Below are 15272 nucleotides of genomic sequence, written 5' to 3'. Positions count from 1 at the left end.
ATTTTGATTTCCAGGGTCACCTGGGATTGGAAGGATTATGTGGCCATTCTTGGAGGAAGTTCAGGGGTTGGTAGGATTTATTTTTCTGTAGGGCATAGCCTGGTCACTCTCCTGCTTGCGGGGGGTGGGGGGGTGGGGGTGGGGGGGTTAGAGGGGGGTGGGGGGGTGGGGGGTAGGGGGGTAGGGGGGTGGGGGGTAGGGGGTGGGGGGGTGGGGGGGATTACATTCCTCTGGATGGGGAGGCATGGCCCGGCTGTTGGAGTTCCTCAAGGCAGGGGTGTGGAGTTAGGGGCTGGCAGGATGGCCACTCACATGCCTTAGGGGGTCAGGCCTGCCACTAGAGTAGTCTGGGTGTGGAGACTGGTGGCTAGAGGTCTCCAGGGCCATCTCTATGTGCAGCAGGGAAATCTTCCTTCACCACCCAAGTTGGTATGAATACCTAACACTGATGACTAAGAATTCAAAGTTATGAGCCTATTGGAACCATTTTTAATCCATCACATTCCATCCCTGGCCCCTGCAGGCTCATAGCCATATCATAATGCAAATATCCATTTAGTCCAACTTCAAAAGTCCCCATAATCTATAACAGTCTCAACACTGCTTGAAAGCTCAAAGTTCAAATTATCTTCCGAGATTCCTGGTAATCTATCAACTGTAATTCCCTGTAAAATAAAAATCATTAAGCAGATCATGTACTTCCAATATACAATGGCAGTGGCTATACATCTCCACTCGAAAAGGGAAGAAAGGGAGCATAGTGAGAAAATACTGGACCAAGTAAGTTCCAAAACCAGCAGGACAAATTTCAGATTCTGTATCTCCATGACTGATGTCAAAGCTCTCTGCAGAACTCCAACTCCTTCCAGTTTTGTTGACTGTATCATGCCTGTCTCTCTTGTGGGCTGATTCTACACCTAGTCTGCAGCTCTCCTGGGCAGATATCCCACAGCTCTGGCTCCACCTTCACAGCTTCACAAAATGGCCTCTTACAGCCTCCATTCAGGGAATGCAAGGTCATGTGCCTGGCCTCAGCTGCTCTCCTTAAGCATAGAGGAAGATTCCACAAACTCTATCTTCAGTCCTTGACTCTGAAGTCAGAACCACGTGGCCAAAACTGCCAAGTTCTGATGCTTTATGGGGCTGGTAGTTTTCCCCCTTGTCCAACTACATTTTCATCAGATTGCTGTTGTTTCTGGTTTCCTTCACTGCTGTAGCTTTTCTTTAATTGCTTTCCACAAGTTGGAAGTTTAGCTGGACAGGATCTTGCTCTGAGGTCACCACTCCATTTATTCTGTTTAGCATCAGGCATTTACTTAAACTTTTTATCTCCTTGGGTACTGAACTGAGCTCAATTATACTTTCTAATGTTCCTCCAGAAATTTGGGCAAGGGCAGAAATCAGCTACATTCTTTGCCAAAATATCACAAGAATGGGCTCTAGGCCTTAGTACTATTCTTCCCCTCTGAAACTTCTTGAGCTGGGCCCACATTGCTCTCAGAGCTACTGTCTTCCACCCTATCAGCACAGCCCATTAAGCCCCACTTAAGTGTTCAACTGCTTTTCTTTCCAAAGTCCCAAAGTCTCCCATAGTCCTCAAACCACAGCGTAGTTGGGCCTTTCACAGTGAGATCACAGTCTTTAGTACCACCTTCTGTCTCAGTCACTGTTCTATTGCTGTGAAGAAACAATGGCCACGACAACTCTCATTAAGGAAAGCAATGTTTCCCCTTCTCTGGTGTACCTATCAATGTAGTTTAAACTTGCCTTGATTTACAACATTTTTGTGTGCTATAAACATATTTGAAAAATGACAACCATGAATCCACATCTTCATTGGAACATGGAATCTGGGTAACCTACATCTGTATCCCTGTGTCATGGTCACTCATAATGTCTCCAGAATAAACTACTCCTTATTCCCTTTAATATGAGAGCTAAGATTTTTACATCAACTAGTCAAAAATGACACAAATTCACTTTTGTTTGTGCAGCTCTCTATCCAGAGGTCTCAGAACAGGAAAATGACAGAAAACCTTCCACTTCTGGTAGCACAGAACTTTCTCTTTGATAAGGAAAATGATCTAATTTCCCCCTTAAAGGCCACCAGTGTCCTTCAAAGATTTGAACCTTTGAATACCTTCCAGTATTTCTACTGTCTTCTGCTTGTACTTCACAACTGTGCCATAAGGTGGCACTATGATAAAATTACTTAAGTGTCCACAAAGATATAAAGAAAAATCTTAGACCCGGGGATATATTCCCTGTTAGAATTCTTGTCTGGCATGGATACAGCAAACAACAACAGAAATACTCTGGGGTGGCAGTGTAACTCATTAGCAGAGACTTTGCTCAGCTATTATTTACAAAGACAGGGTTTAGATTTTGTGCACCACAAAAATGAACATAAAATAATTCCTTAAAAATCTAGTTTAGGGGGGCTGGAGAGATGGCTCAGAGGTTAAGAGCACCAACTGCTCTTCCAGAGGTCATGAGTTCAATTTCCAGCACCCATATGGTGGCTCACAACCATTTGTAATGAGATCTGGCACCCTCTTCTGTGTACATAATAAATAAATAAATCTTTAAAAAAAATCCAGTTTAACCAGGCATCATGCTGCACACTTTTGATCCCAACACCCACAATACATGAGTAAGCAGATATCTGTGACCTCAAGGCCAGACTGGTGTCTACACATGTTCCAGGCCATTGAGGGTACAATGAGACTGTCTAAAAAATTTCATTTTATGTACCTAAGCAAAAAAAATTTTATTATTCTGAAAATCCTGATAGGTATAAGGGAAGACCATGTACTTTATGTTTCCAAGAGTAACAAATATCTTAGACTACTGGGTTATACAGCAAAAAAGCAGTTTTGCTTATAGTGTGTAAACCTCCAGTCCTGGACAGTTTGACTCTGTTGCTTTTGACCTGTGGTGAGGCAGCACCATTTGTTTGAGTGCATGGTTAACAAAACCAGCCCTCTCATGGTTAGGAAGCACAGGCAAAGAGACAGACCTGGGTTCCTTGATCCATCCCTTCAGAGGCACGACCCCAATGGTATAGGGTCTCCCACAAAGTCTTGCTTATTAAAAGTCTTACCTTCTCCCAATAGTGTTGCCTTGACAACAAAGATTCAACAAATAGATCATTGGAGAATACCCAAGCTTCAGTCCAGAGCACATGCTAGAGACACACTAATATACTCCAAGTGTCCACATTACAAAACATCAGGTAGTTCTGGAGTTTGGTGGGAATCACCAGCATGTGCCAGGGAAGGCAGGGGCGAGTGGAAGCAGATGGAGATGCTGGTTCAGGACTTGGCAGCGGTGTGCAGAGCAGACAGGAGAGGAAGGGACTCCAGGACCTGGACAAATTTGGAGAGGCCTGTGAAGGGATGGCATGTTGGAGAACCCATACTCTACTCCAGGAGAGAAATCTCTACAGTGTGCAGAGCTCAATCTCTACAGTGTGCAGAGCTCAATCTGCACCGAGGCAGGAATAGATGAACATTGAGTGGATTGCAGATTTGGGGTCAACAGCAAACAGAACTGTCTGAATGTGCATGCGCGGAGATTTCCACACAGAAACACTGTTACAGTGAACATTTAAGATATTTAACTAGAAACAACTCAAAAGGACACAGCTGTGGTGCCGCCTAGTGGCCAGAGTCAGGATTTTCCCTCTGAGAGTCTGAACAGCTTACTCTGTAGTCTGGAAAGTGAGACCAAGACTAGGAACTTGAAGGAATGTATCAGTCTGAGCTTTATGAATATTTTAATCACTGGATGTGTTCACTTTATGTTTATCCATTCCTAGGATATCTAACTGAAACCGATAATCCTGAGCCCTCTCTGCAATGAGGGAAAAACTGCACATGGGAATACATAATGCTAGAGGAGACACAATCACATCCTCACCCACATTGGACACGTGCACTCAAACTAACAAAACATTGCTGTTATCCATTTTGTTCCTCCATAACGCTGAATACAATGCATGCTTTTCCAAAGATCTGTATATCCAAAATACTTGTGTTAATCTGCTCACAATTTTATTCTGTAATATTTTAGTTATGAAATTACTGTTGTCTTGACTGAAGAAATTTAAAACTAGAGAAAATGATGTTGTAGAGGGAAATCATTTACTCAGTGGCCCAGTTCTTTTTTTGTGCATCAAAGGTGTGTCTTGCCCATAGAATGGTGCATATTCCTTATACATTACTGTATTCCACAATCATTGTGTCTCCTCACATATACACACTAGTTTCCATTAGTAGAACTACAGGAAAGAACTTCCACTGAAGCTATTCTTTCCATTTAATATTCTCACGATTCCTCAGGAACTCATGAGTGCTTGTGTTTCGACATATTAAAAATATGTTGTATGAACTGCTCAATGAAATCACTACCTATCCTCCCCATTAGTAAGTGATCTCAGGGGTAAGAAATAATAACCCAGTGTTTAGAATTTGCTTGCAAATGTTTCCTCCTGGTGTTGACACAACTCAGTGTTTTTATACAGTTAGAATGTAGTTAAAAAAAACCTTTTTGTTTATTCTTTGTGGATTTCACAACACGTATCTCCATCCCTTTCATCTCCATGTCTTTTTATCTGCCCTCTGCCCTTGTAGCCTCCTCCATTAAAATAAAATTTAAGAGAAAAGAAAAAAAGAGAGAAAAAAAATCTTGTGGTGGAACCTGTTTTGTGGTCCCGTGAATCACACAGTATATACCTGTGTCCATATATATTTACTTGTAAGATTTCATTGCAAAGAGTCATTGGTCTGGTTCATGGCCTCTGACTTCTGCTACACTGTTGATGCTGGACCCTCATGGGACTCCTTTTGTATATCCTCACCCTGTGTCATGGAGATACTGCAGGTTTCGATCTGCAGGTCTGGCTCCTTTATGTGCTCCAACAGATCATAGATGAGTTGGATGTTGGGGTAGGCTGAGTCATAGCCCTGGTTATGGGTTTTGGTTCTTGCTGAGTTGATCAACCTGCCAGCTCTCCCCTCTCCTCACCACCAGGGTGAGCTCTCTGGCATTGCCCCAGCTGGTTCACCCTATGCAGGAAGGAGCAAGGGGCAGGACCAGTTCTCCTGCTAAATGCCCCCAGGGTTGGCTCTCCCACACCTACACCACCAGGGCCAGCTCTACTGTGTTGCCCAGGCAGGTACAGGGGCACCCTCCCTAGTGTTACAGCTGGTGAGGGGCAGGGACAGCTCTCCTGCTCTTAGGACCCCAGGGCCAGCTCTCCCTCCTCCACAGGTGGTGAGGGGCAGTGTGGAGGGGAAGGCATCTCTCCCTCTCACATCCCATCTTAGGGCAGATGAGGGGTGGGGCTAGATCTCCCATGCTCATGTTCTTGGGGCTTCTCACCAATGCCCCTGTCAACAGGGTCAGCTCTACTGTGCTGCCCAGGCGAGGTGCAGGGCCAGTACCCTGAGTGTTGTAGCTGTTAAAGAGAGTGTCAGCTCTCCCTAGTGTTGCAGTCAGTGAGGGCAGGACCAACTCTGTGCAGCCCTATCCTCTTGGTCTTCGTTGGTACAGGAGCCAAGGACATCAACACAGACCGTGGCTGGAGCAGGGCCTGGAACCCAGATATGGGCCGTGGCAGCAGCCCAGGCCTGTACTTCAACTTGTGGCACTGGGCAGTTCCATAGGGCAGGTAGTCCTGGGCTAGCAAGGGGGTTTTCTTCTCCCACTCAGTTTTAATGGCACTGAGCTGGGTCTTGTTTCCCTCTATGTGGGAGCCCGTTCTGGGGTTCCTCGTGGCTTTACCCAGCAGGTCCGAATAGAGGATGATCAGGACCACGGGCCTGAGTGCAGGTGTCTGAGATGGTCTGCACTGGGCTGTGCTGGGGGAGGAGGTCTTTTGCTCCACCCCTTGGCGTCTCTATAAAAACCCTGGACCAGAGACAGTCGGGGCCCGTTGGAATAGGTTCCAGGCCCTCTCGAGGCTATCCTTTATTTTCTATCTGTTTATCTCCACAAGATTCTCCGCTATAAATCCTTCTATCTAATATTTCCTGCTGCTCGCACTCAAGAAAACTCTGGGAAGCTGTGGGGGTGGTGGGTAAACGCCCCACAGAATGGCGCCGTGAACAGGGACTAAAGAAAAAAGGGACTAAAGAAAGGGGGAAAAAGGGACTAAAGAAAAAAAGGGACAAAAAAAGGGGGGACTAAAGACAAATGAACAGGGACTTAAGACAAAGTAATAGGGACTAAAGATAAAGGAAAATAATAGTTTTATTACAGAGTTTTTGGTGAAAGTGCTGAGTTAGCCCTGCCAGTGGAAAGGCATGCCGGTGTTATGGAATATATATATATTTTTATATATATTTTTTGGGAAGGCAGGCGTTTTATCCTCGAGAGAAAAGGAAAGCGGACTGGAAGGATGTCCGATGCTGCAGCGAAATTCTCTTCTGTCAAAATTTTCTATCTTCTATCCCTTTCTCAATTTCTATCTGTGATAAGTATAAGGTATAGGGTAGTAATATAGTTTAGGAAAAAACTTAGAAGTGTAAGATTGTGTAGGAAAAATAAGTAAGGCAACTAGACAGAAAAACTCTTCAATTTTCTAACTTTGGGGGCTTTGAAAGCAAACTGGGGGGAAAAATCTTTCTTTGGGCTTTACGGGTAGTAAAAACGCTCTTCTTTGAGCTTATGGGAAAGAAAAAGTTTCCTATGGAAGCTTTTGACCTGGGGACAGCTGAAATGCTAAGTCCAAGCGGCAGGAGAAAGTAATTTCTCCCTGAGGCAAGAATGGGGGTGTAAGAAGTCAAAGTTTAAAGTTGGGAAGTTTTGGGAAAAGTTGGTCTTTCTCCTGGGGGGGAAAAAACCTTTCTCTTAAACTCTAAAGCTTTTCTTGGAAAATTTGGGGGAAAAAACTCTCTTAAAAAGCCTTAATCTCTCTTAAGAAACTTAGAAACTAAAGCCTTTCAGAACTTTCTCCCTCAGAAGGACAAAAATTAGAATCACCTGAAGATATTAGTATGGGGACCACCTGTGATTAGCTCTAAGGGAAAACAACAAACCTCTTAAGACAGCAAAACCTCTAAGTTCTTTCAAGCTTTAAAAATCATCCCTGCAATGCAGGAGGCAAGGACAAGTTTCTAAAAACCCCTTCTAAGCTCTGTCTCTACAAGCTAGTAAAAGACAGTGGGTCAGAGTACCTGAGGGAAACGCTTGGGGAGAGTGTGGGTGACGAGCTACAGAGAGCCCAAAAAGGGCAGGAAACTTTACCTGAGAAAAGCAAAATAGTCAAGCTTCACAGTTACAGCTGAGCTAAGGCAGCAAAGGTTTTGAGTGAGCATTTCAGAATGAAAAGGTGCTCCTAATCGTCCTATGCAAAGATTCCCTGAAACTGTTAGCATTGTATCCTCGCTTCTGAGCAAAAACCCAGAGGCGCCTGGCCAGCGTCTCTGAGTTGGAGTGCATTTCGGGGATACTAGGGTTCCTGCAGTTGTAAACTTCCTGGAGCACAGAGCTGAGGCAGGAAGGTGCAGGACCCAGGGGAAGATTGCTAATGAACAAACAAAGCTAAAGCCGGTGGGAACGGCACAGTTGTCCACTTTCCTACAAGTCCCGGGTTGAAAGGTCCACAACTACAAAAAGAAACCTGAGAAAAAGCTTTCCTATCAGAGAAAGGACCTTTCTGGGAAAACAGTAAAGCTGAACTGGGTCTGAAGCAGTTGTGCTGCTGAGTCAAAACGCTGTCTGGGGAAAGAGCCCAGCCAGGGCAGAACAGAACTGTCCTGGAGTAAAGCTTTCTTTTCTGTCAGAGAAAGCATCTCTTTGAGAAAAGCTTTGTTTTAACTGACTTCCGTGAGATGAGGGAGTGTAGCCCTGAGGGGTGATTGCCTCTGGCATAAACTCTGTCCTTGAGCACCCAGACAAGCAAATGCAACCCACTGGGGGACTGGGCCAGGTGAAGGCCTGATAAGGCAAAGCACCTGTCCTAATGGGAGTTTAGAGATGGTGAAAACCTCCCTTGCTAAGCTTGATTTATGAACACAAACCTCAGACCCCGAAAAATAGAAACGGACAAAAGCCCCTACCTTCAGTAGCAGGGAAAGCCGCCGTTCTAGTGTCGGAAACCGTTTCTGGGGTAGAGGGGATAAACTGAGACCAAACTGGGAACTGTCTGGGAGAAAGACTCTGAAGAAACAGAAGGGACAGATTACCTCCCCAGAAAATGTATGACCTGAAAAAGCTGCTAGAATTGGAGGCAGATTCGGGGGAGAAAAAAAAGCCCCTTCTTCCAAAGGCAGCTAGCAGAGGTACAGAGCCGCAGACTGATAGCTGAAGCTCTGCATCTGGGGAAGGAAGGAACAAGCAAAATGAGAATAAGATCAGTGGGAGAAAATCTCTCTGAAAGAGCTATGGAAAAGCTGTTGTACGTGATCTTGTTTTTCACTGACTGGCTAAGGCAAGCACAAGCCCCGAGCAAAGTTGCTATCAGAAATGCCAGCCTCAATTGGCGCTAACGAGGCAGGTGCGGTTCTGATTCGGGGGCCAGTGTCTGATGAAGGAGAGACACCTGTTGAAGCTAGCTGAGGGAGAGACCAGAAACCTCCCAATGTCCCATAGCTGAAAATGTAAAATGCTTGTTCAAATCTCCCATTGCAAAAGCAAAAAACTTTGTTCAAACCTCCCGGGCAAGAATTTGTAAGCAAGTCTGGTAAAAGAGAACCAGTTGACTCTCAAACCCGATAAGAACTATGGGAAATGATATATGGGACTGATATTATTATGGACTGATATAAGGGAAATGCATTCTGGGAAAGGTAGTTTTTCCGCTCAAGATGGTGACATTGCCCTGAAACACTTTTGTCAGCTCTAAACTTAAAATACAGCTTTTAAAAATGAGGAAAATTGTCTAAGGGTTTAAGTGTCAGTTCCGATGAAAAATTGAAAGGATACGGAACTAGGTGCTTCGCGTTTTGGGGCTCCATTGGTAAAATGCCTTATTTACCCTAATAGCTGTGCAAAGTTTTTACGGCAGTTGGATGACAAAAAGCTACCTATAAGAGCAAACAAGTCACTTTAAAATCCTTAAAATACCACCTAATAACTGTACAGTTTTTGGCGAAGAGCTTTACAGCAGCTAAATATGGTAATTTCACCCTCAGTGTGAAGTGAAGTTTTTTGGTAGAGCAAACCAAAAGTGCTGCTGTAATAGAAACGCTTGTCTGAATTGAAGTACTTAGGGGAGCTATTATGAATCTGGGTGAAGGGACAGCCTCTAGTTAAAAACGGTTTACCGCTGACAGTGCATCTCTGCCGGTTCGAAAAGGCCCACTCGCAACTTTGGGGTGTGGCTTTGTCCTGAGAGTGTTACAATCCCCTAGCAACAAGTATCACAACTCTATAATGACAACACTCACTAAATCCCAGTGCTTTATAGCAAAGCTGACTATAAACTGTAAACTTTAGAAATGATGTACGTACTTCCTGTCTAGTTAAGAGAATCTTTCTGATAGATGGTGATAATAATTAAGAGTAAGAAGTAGAAAGACGAATATAAGATATGTGAGTTTGTAAAATTCTGTCTTGTTAGATCTGTGTTAAGAAATCTTTAGGTGTTTGCTAAGTTAGATATATGCTAATGGTAACCTATATAAGTTTGTAAAATAGATCTATAGAGTTCCTTTAAGAATATAAGCTTGTAAGAAGTATCTAAGGTAGTCTTAAGACATGTAGTAATAAGCTTGTAAGATGCTAGTTGTAAATGTAAGTTTAAATAAGAAATAAGATGGAATGAATATAAGTATATAAGAATTAATAAGAAATATATTTGCTAAAGTAGTTCTATAGTTTCCTTAAAGTATAAATAAGTAGATGTTAATATGTGAGTTTGTAAAAATGTGTAATGTTGAGTGAGTTTATGCTTAAGCACATGTTATGTGGGTTTGTAAAGTGTAAATGTTAAGTGTGAGTCTATTCTTAATGTATATGGTGAAAACACCTGAGACACAGGAGATAGTGTCCTAGTAGATTGCAAAGTAGGCGGTCTGAATGGTTTCAAAAGCTCCAGAAGCCGCTAAGAAGCTAAGAATGGCGGTCGCCAGAACCAGCACAAGGCATCCGCAGCTGAGATCCGTGGAATATCAACGCAGTACAGAAAAACCTGAGCTAACAGCAAAAACGGTGCGGTTTAAAATATTACTATAACTAAAAAGGTCTGTCTGTGAGAACAAAAGTTGAAGAGACGCTTGTTTGAACAAAAATTATTAACTGCAAAAAGTTTTGGTTGAAAAACGTCTCTTCATATTTGAAAGTGAAAGCCTGATACCAGTATTTATTTCTTATTTAAACTTTTTGAACTTAAAATGAGATAAAATTACAAAAACATTTGGGTTATGGATTTCTTCAAATTTGGAAGGCTAGTACCAATATTTATCATTTGAATTTTGGTACTTAAATGAAATGAACAATAGAGATTTCATTGCAATGGGACAATTTTGAGCTTACTTATAGTAATGACCTAGGAACAGTTTTCTGGAACTGTTTAAATGAAGAAATGTATTTCTACTTAGAATCAAGATGCAATTTTGTATATGCGTATATGCTTTATTAACTGGTAGTTCATGAATTGTTTTGTGGAACTGTTTATGTAAAAATGGAATTACTTATGGAACTGGTTTTGTGTTACAAATGGAACTGTTTAAACAGAAAAGTTTGGGTTTTCTAACTAGGTTTGAGACTTTGTTTAAAAAATTATAAAGAAAAGGAGGAGTTATGAGATTGAATTATGTTCGCAGAAACCTATTGATATTAATGCACCCTGGTTTTGTGGAGTTAAGGAAATATTTAAGTTTGATGTGAATACATCGAAGTTTTTCCTATGTTCTGTTAACAAGAAAATTCAAATGATTGAGTTAAAGTTGTAAGACGGAGAAAATTGTTAACTATATATAGCACCATATGTGCTAATTCTAATGGTTCTGTTAAGAGTTTGCTTTGAGTTGTAAGATTGAGAGAATTGTGACTATGTATAGCAATATTTATGTTAACCTGTTAGTGGTAATGATGAAGCTAAGGGATTCTTTAAGTTTGTAGTCACCGAGTTTTGGTTTAGAAAGGGCTTGAGGCAGCTAAGACTGCTGTAGTCACCTTGGACCTAATTCAAAAGAGAAATGCCATCTATATCATCCTCTACTCCCATACTGGGAGGTGTAACAGCTATGGAGATTGCTGTAAGCCATTAATAGTTATTTTTTTATATATTAAGAAGGGGGGACCTGTGGGAGCCCGTTCTGGGGTTCCTCGTGGCTTTACCCAGCAGGTCCGAATAGAGGATGATCAGGACCACGGGCCTGAGTGCAGGTGTCTGAGATGGTCTGCACTGGGCTGTGCTGGGGGAGGAGGTCTTTTGCTCCACCCCTTGGCGTCTCTATAAAAACCCTGGACCAGAGACAGTCGGGGCCCGTTGGAATAGGTTCCAGGCCCTCTCGAGGCTATCCTTTATTTTCTATCTGTTTATCTCCACAAGATTCTCCGCTATAAATCCTTCTATCTAATATTTCCTGCTGCTCGCACTCAAGAAAACTCTGGGAAGCTGTGGGGGTGGTGGGTAAACGCCCCACACCTCTAGAATGTAACTTTAGATTCCAATAATATCATGGGATAAAATATTTCAATTATTTGAAAATGTGCTTAGTACCTCATGAAAGATTTAATAGTAGTTCCTAGAGCTATAATATAGCTATAGCAGTTCCTAGAGCTATAATATAGTGTGAAGGGAAATCTAGAAAAGCTTTACAAGAGGTGGGGATGTAAGTTCAAAATACACAGCATGCAATTCTGAAAAAAATTAATAAAAATACTATATAAAGAAGAAAAGATGATAATTCCAAAATCAGCTGTTAATCTGATGACAAAACCTTATTTTTCAAATGTGCTTAAACTCCCCAAATTAGCACCTCCTTCTGGATATCTGAATAATGATGGCTGTAACTAATACTGTCTTGACGCCTTGCTGAACATGTGACTTCCCCTCGCTCTTCTTCCCTAACCTCTCTCATCCCTTCAGGGCCCCGCTATCTCATGGTGATTCTGTGTGCAGTTATCCTGGGAGGGATTTCCTCTTTTCTCATCACCCAGAGGGCTGTTGATGGGGACTCACCCGACTACAACACCAAGAGATTGTAAAATGGTCCTGCCTCAAGCCTTGAAAGTCCATCTTCTAAAGGAGAGGCTGCTCTCTGGGAAAGGCTAGGGAAGAAAGTTCCACTCAGCTCTGTCAGTGTGACATAAGCTTTGTGAGGAAATTTATTAACTGTTATCTAAGGATACCATCCTCACAGAGCTCACTTGAGGCCATCTTATAAAATCTTCCTATTGTCCACGTATAGGGTGTGATGTTGATGGATCTTTAAATGTTAGGACATGGGGGCTGGAGAGATGGCTCAGTGGTTTAAACCATTTGCTGCTTGTGCAGAAGACAAAAGTTAGGTTCTCAGCAACTATGCCAGGCAGCTCACAACTTCCTGTAACTCCAGGATCAATAAGACAGACAATTAAAAAGTGATTGAATATTCATTATCATCAGCCTACACATTGGGAGTGGCAGGTCTACTAATTCCTAACCAAGATACAGAAGAAGAGATAAAAGTGACTGTAATGAATTGTGTGCTAGTCTTTTTCACACACTCCCTGTGCTCACAGCACCAATATGAGACTAATTTCCTACCCTTTCCATGTTATAGATGAAATCTTGAGAGGTGGAGACAATAAGGTTTGTACTCATGACTACACAGTCAGCAAAGGAGAGACCTTGAATTTGTATCCAGTACACTGTTCTGGGCTCTGGGAAAATGCTGAAAATCTGTTGTTGAGAGACAGAAGGAGCTGACAAAAGGATACATATTAACAGTAACTATCAATACGTTGGTGAATTTGTACAAGGTTAGAGAAAATAAAATGGTTGTGACCTTGGTGAGAGGACACCCATTGCAATTTGGGGACAGAAGTCCTGGTGGAATGGAATGAAGAGTCCGTAGGAAGTTGGAAATCTTAACAGAGAATGGAGAAATCTATTTTTTGTGTTTTGTCAGAGAGAGAGAGACAGAGAGAGAGAGAGAGAGAGAGAGAGAGACAGAGACAGAGAGACAGAGAGACAGAGAGAGAGACAGAGAGAGAGACAGAGAGAGAGACAGAGACAGAGACAGAGACAGAGACAGAGACAGAGACAGAGACAGAGACAGAGACAGAGACAGAGAGAGCAAGAGCCTGCATGAGAACAGATCCATGATGTCTGGAGATGCAGATGGCAGAGTGGGGAGGGGCAGAAAAAAAGAAAACAAAATCAAAACAGACAATCATCACTACCACCACCACCACCACCACCATCAGTTGGAATGACCCCCAGAGATAGGGAAACTGGTGTAGGCACAAAATATGGTAAAAGCCCCTCAGCTTGGCATTTGACTGGAGCAGTGATAATAAGAATTTTTGGGGGATGCCTCACTGGCTCTCCTGGAGCTCTCTAAATAAACTATGGGAGCCTTGAACTTACAAAGATCTTACTGCTTCTCCCTCCTGTGTGTTAAACGTGAGCCACCAAGCACTGCAGAAGGTATTTTAAAAATAACCTCTACTGAATTCACAGTTAGGCAACTCTAGAGGGTAAGTTCTCTACCTGCATATTCTTCTCTGGGAACCTAGGTAAAGTGTCAAGGGACTACTTTCTTTTTAGATATCTCTCTCTCTCTCTCTCTCTCTCTCTCTCTCTCTCTCTCTCTCTCTCTCTCTCTGTGTGTGTGTGTGTGTGTGTGTGTGTGTGTGTGTGTGTTTATATCTTCTGTATGGAGGCTAGAGACTGACACTGGAGTGTCTTTTCTCATCACTTCTTAATCCTTATTTTTCGAGTCAGGGTGTCTTCCTGAATCTGCAGCTCTCCATTTTTTTGCTGGACCACCTGGCATGTGAGTCCCATGATCCACCTGTCTCTGTCTCTCAGTGCTGGGGATCCAGGCACACACTGCCACAAGAGAAGAATTGGAGGGCAAGGAAGGGGAGATATATTGGCTACAAATACATTATATCCACGTATGAATACTAAATAAAATGTCAAAACAACTACAGCAAAGGGAGCAATCAGGAAATGTGGAGGGATCAAGACACAAACCCCAGCACATTGAAATCCAAGATCTGATTTGCCACTGTCGGCCATTGTAGAATTAGTAAAACCTCCTTTAAAGTATTGTGCAAGTTCTCATGAGCTGAGCTGAGAGCTGCGTTCATGGAGAGAAGAGCTGGAGAAAGCCCTGCAGATTATCTACTTCAAGACAACCTACCTTGCCCAGGTAAACCAGAGGGCCTTCCTTGTATCCTTGGCTCAGGGTGATTGGAACTCTCTGCTCTTTTCGAAATCAGGGCCACTTCAGATTTCAGTTTGGCAAAGTTATATCGTTTTTATTTGATCTTGTCTGCTAGGTTCTCCTGTAGGAGCTGATTTAAAAGGGTGATATCTTATAAGCTTTTCCAAACAGAGGGAAATTTTCAAAACTTCTGAAAGTCAACTAATGAAGCTTTGAAGAATGAAAGGATATTCTATATTCTAATGTGAAAACACTCAATAGGAATAACATAAAAATTCTCCACAAATTTTCACATTTTACATGATTATATTAAAAATATTATCAGTGTCTTTTCTTGACAACCCAATTTTAAAATTTTGTTTAATTATGTGTATCTGTGTGTATTTGAACATGTAAGTGCAATTGCATACAACTTCCAGAACAGGGTGTCAGATTACCTATTGCTGGAGTTACAGGCATTTGTGAGCCAACCTATATTGGTGCTGGGAACCAAATCCAGAACTTCTGTGGAGAGCAGCAAGTGCTCTTAACCACTGAGCCATCTCTCCAGCCCCTCTGGGCAATTCAATTTTAGAGATCATTTGGAAAACAAACGAGTTACCATAAACTAGTGAGGGACAGAAGAATGATGCCCTTGTGTTAATGCACAGAAAACAATGGGTATTGAAACAGAGAGCTGGGTGAAAGACATAATCTCAAGCCTCAGGAACTGTGCATGTTAGTAAATTGCACGAGAAATGTTAGTAAATTGCAAAATCTCTGGGTTTGGTGTCCCGGGTTTCAGCACCCAAATGTTAATAAATTGATGGTTGAAACTGCAAGGAGACAGTTCAGCCCTGGAGGGCGATTTTTCTGACTTCTCTGGAGAGTCAAACCTGGAACTGCTTCAGGCAGGGAAGGGTATCCTGACTCTTCAGGAAAGTAAAGGTATACCTGGTG

This window comes from Peromyscus maniculatus, chromosome X, assembly GCF_049852395.1.
Source record: "Peromyscus maniculatus bairdii isolate BWxNUB_F1_BW_parent chromosome X, HU_Pman_BW_mat_3.1, whole genome shotgun sequence".
In the NCBI taxonomy this organism is placed as follows: Eukaryota; Metazoa; Chordata; class Mammalia; order Rodentia; family Cricetidae; genus Peromyscus; species Peromyscus maniculatus.
Note: the sequence above shows the minus strand (reverse complement) of the source record.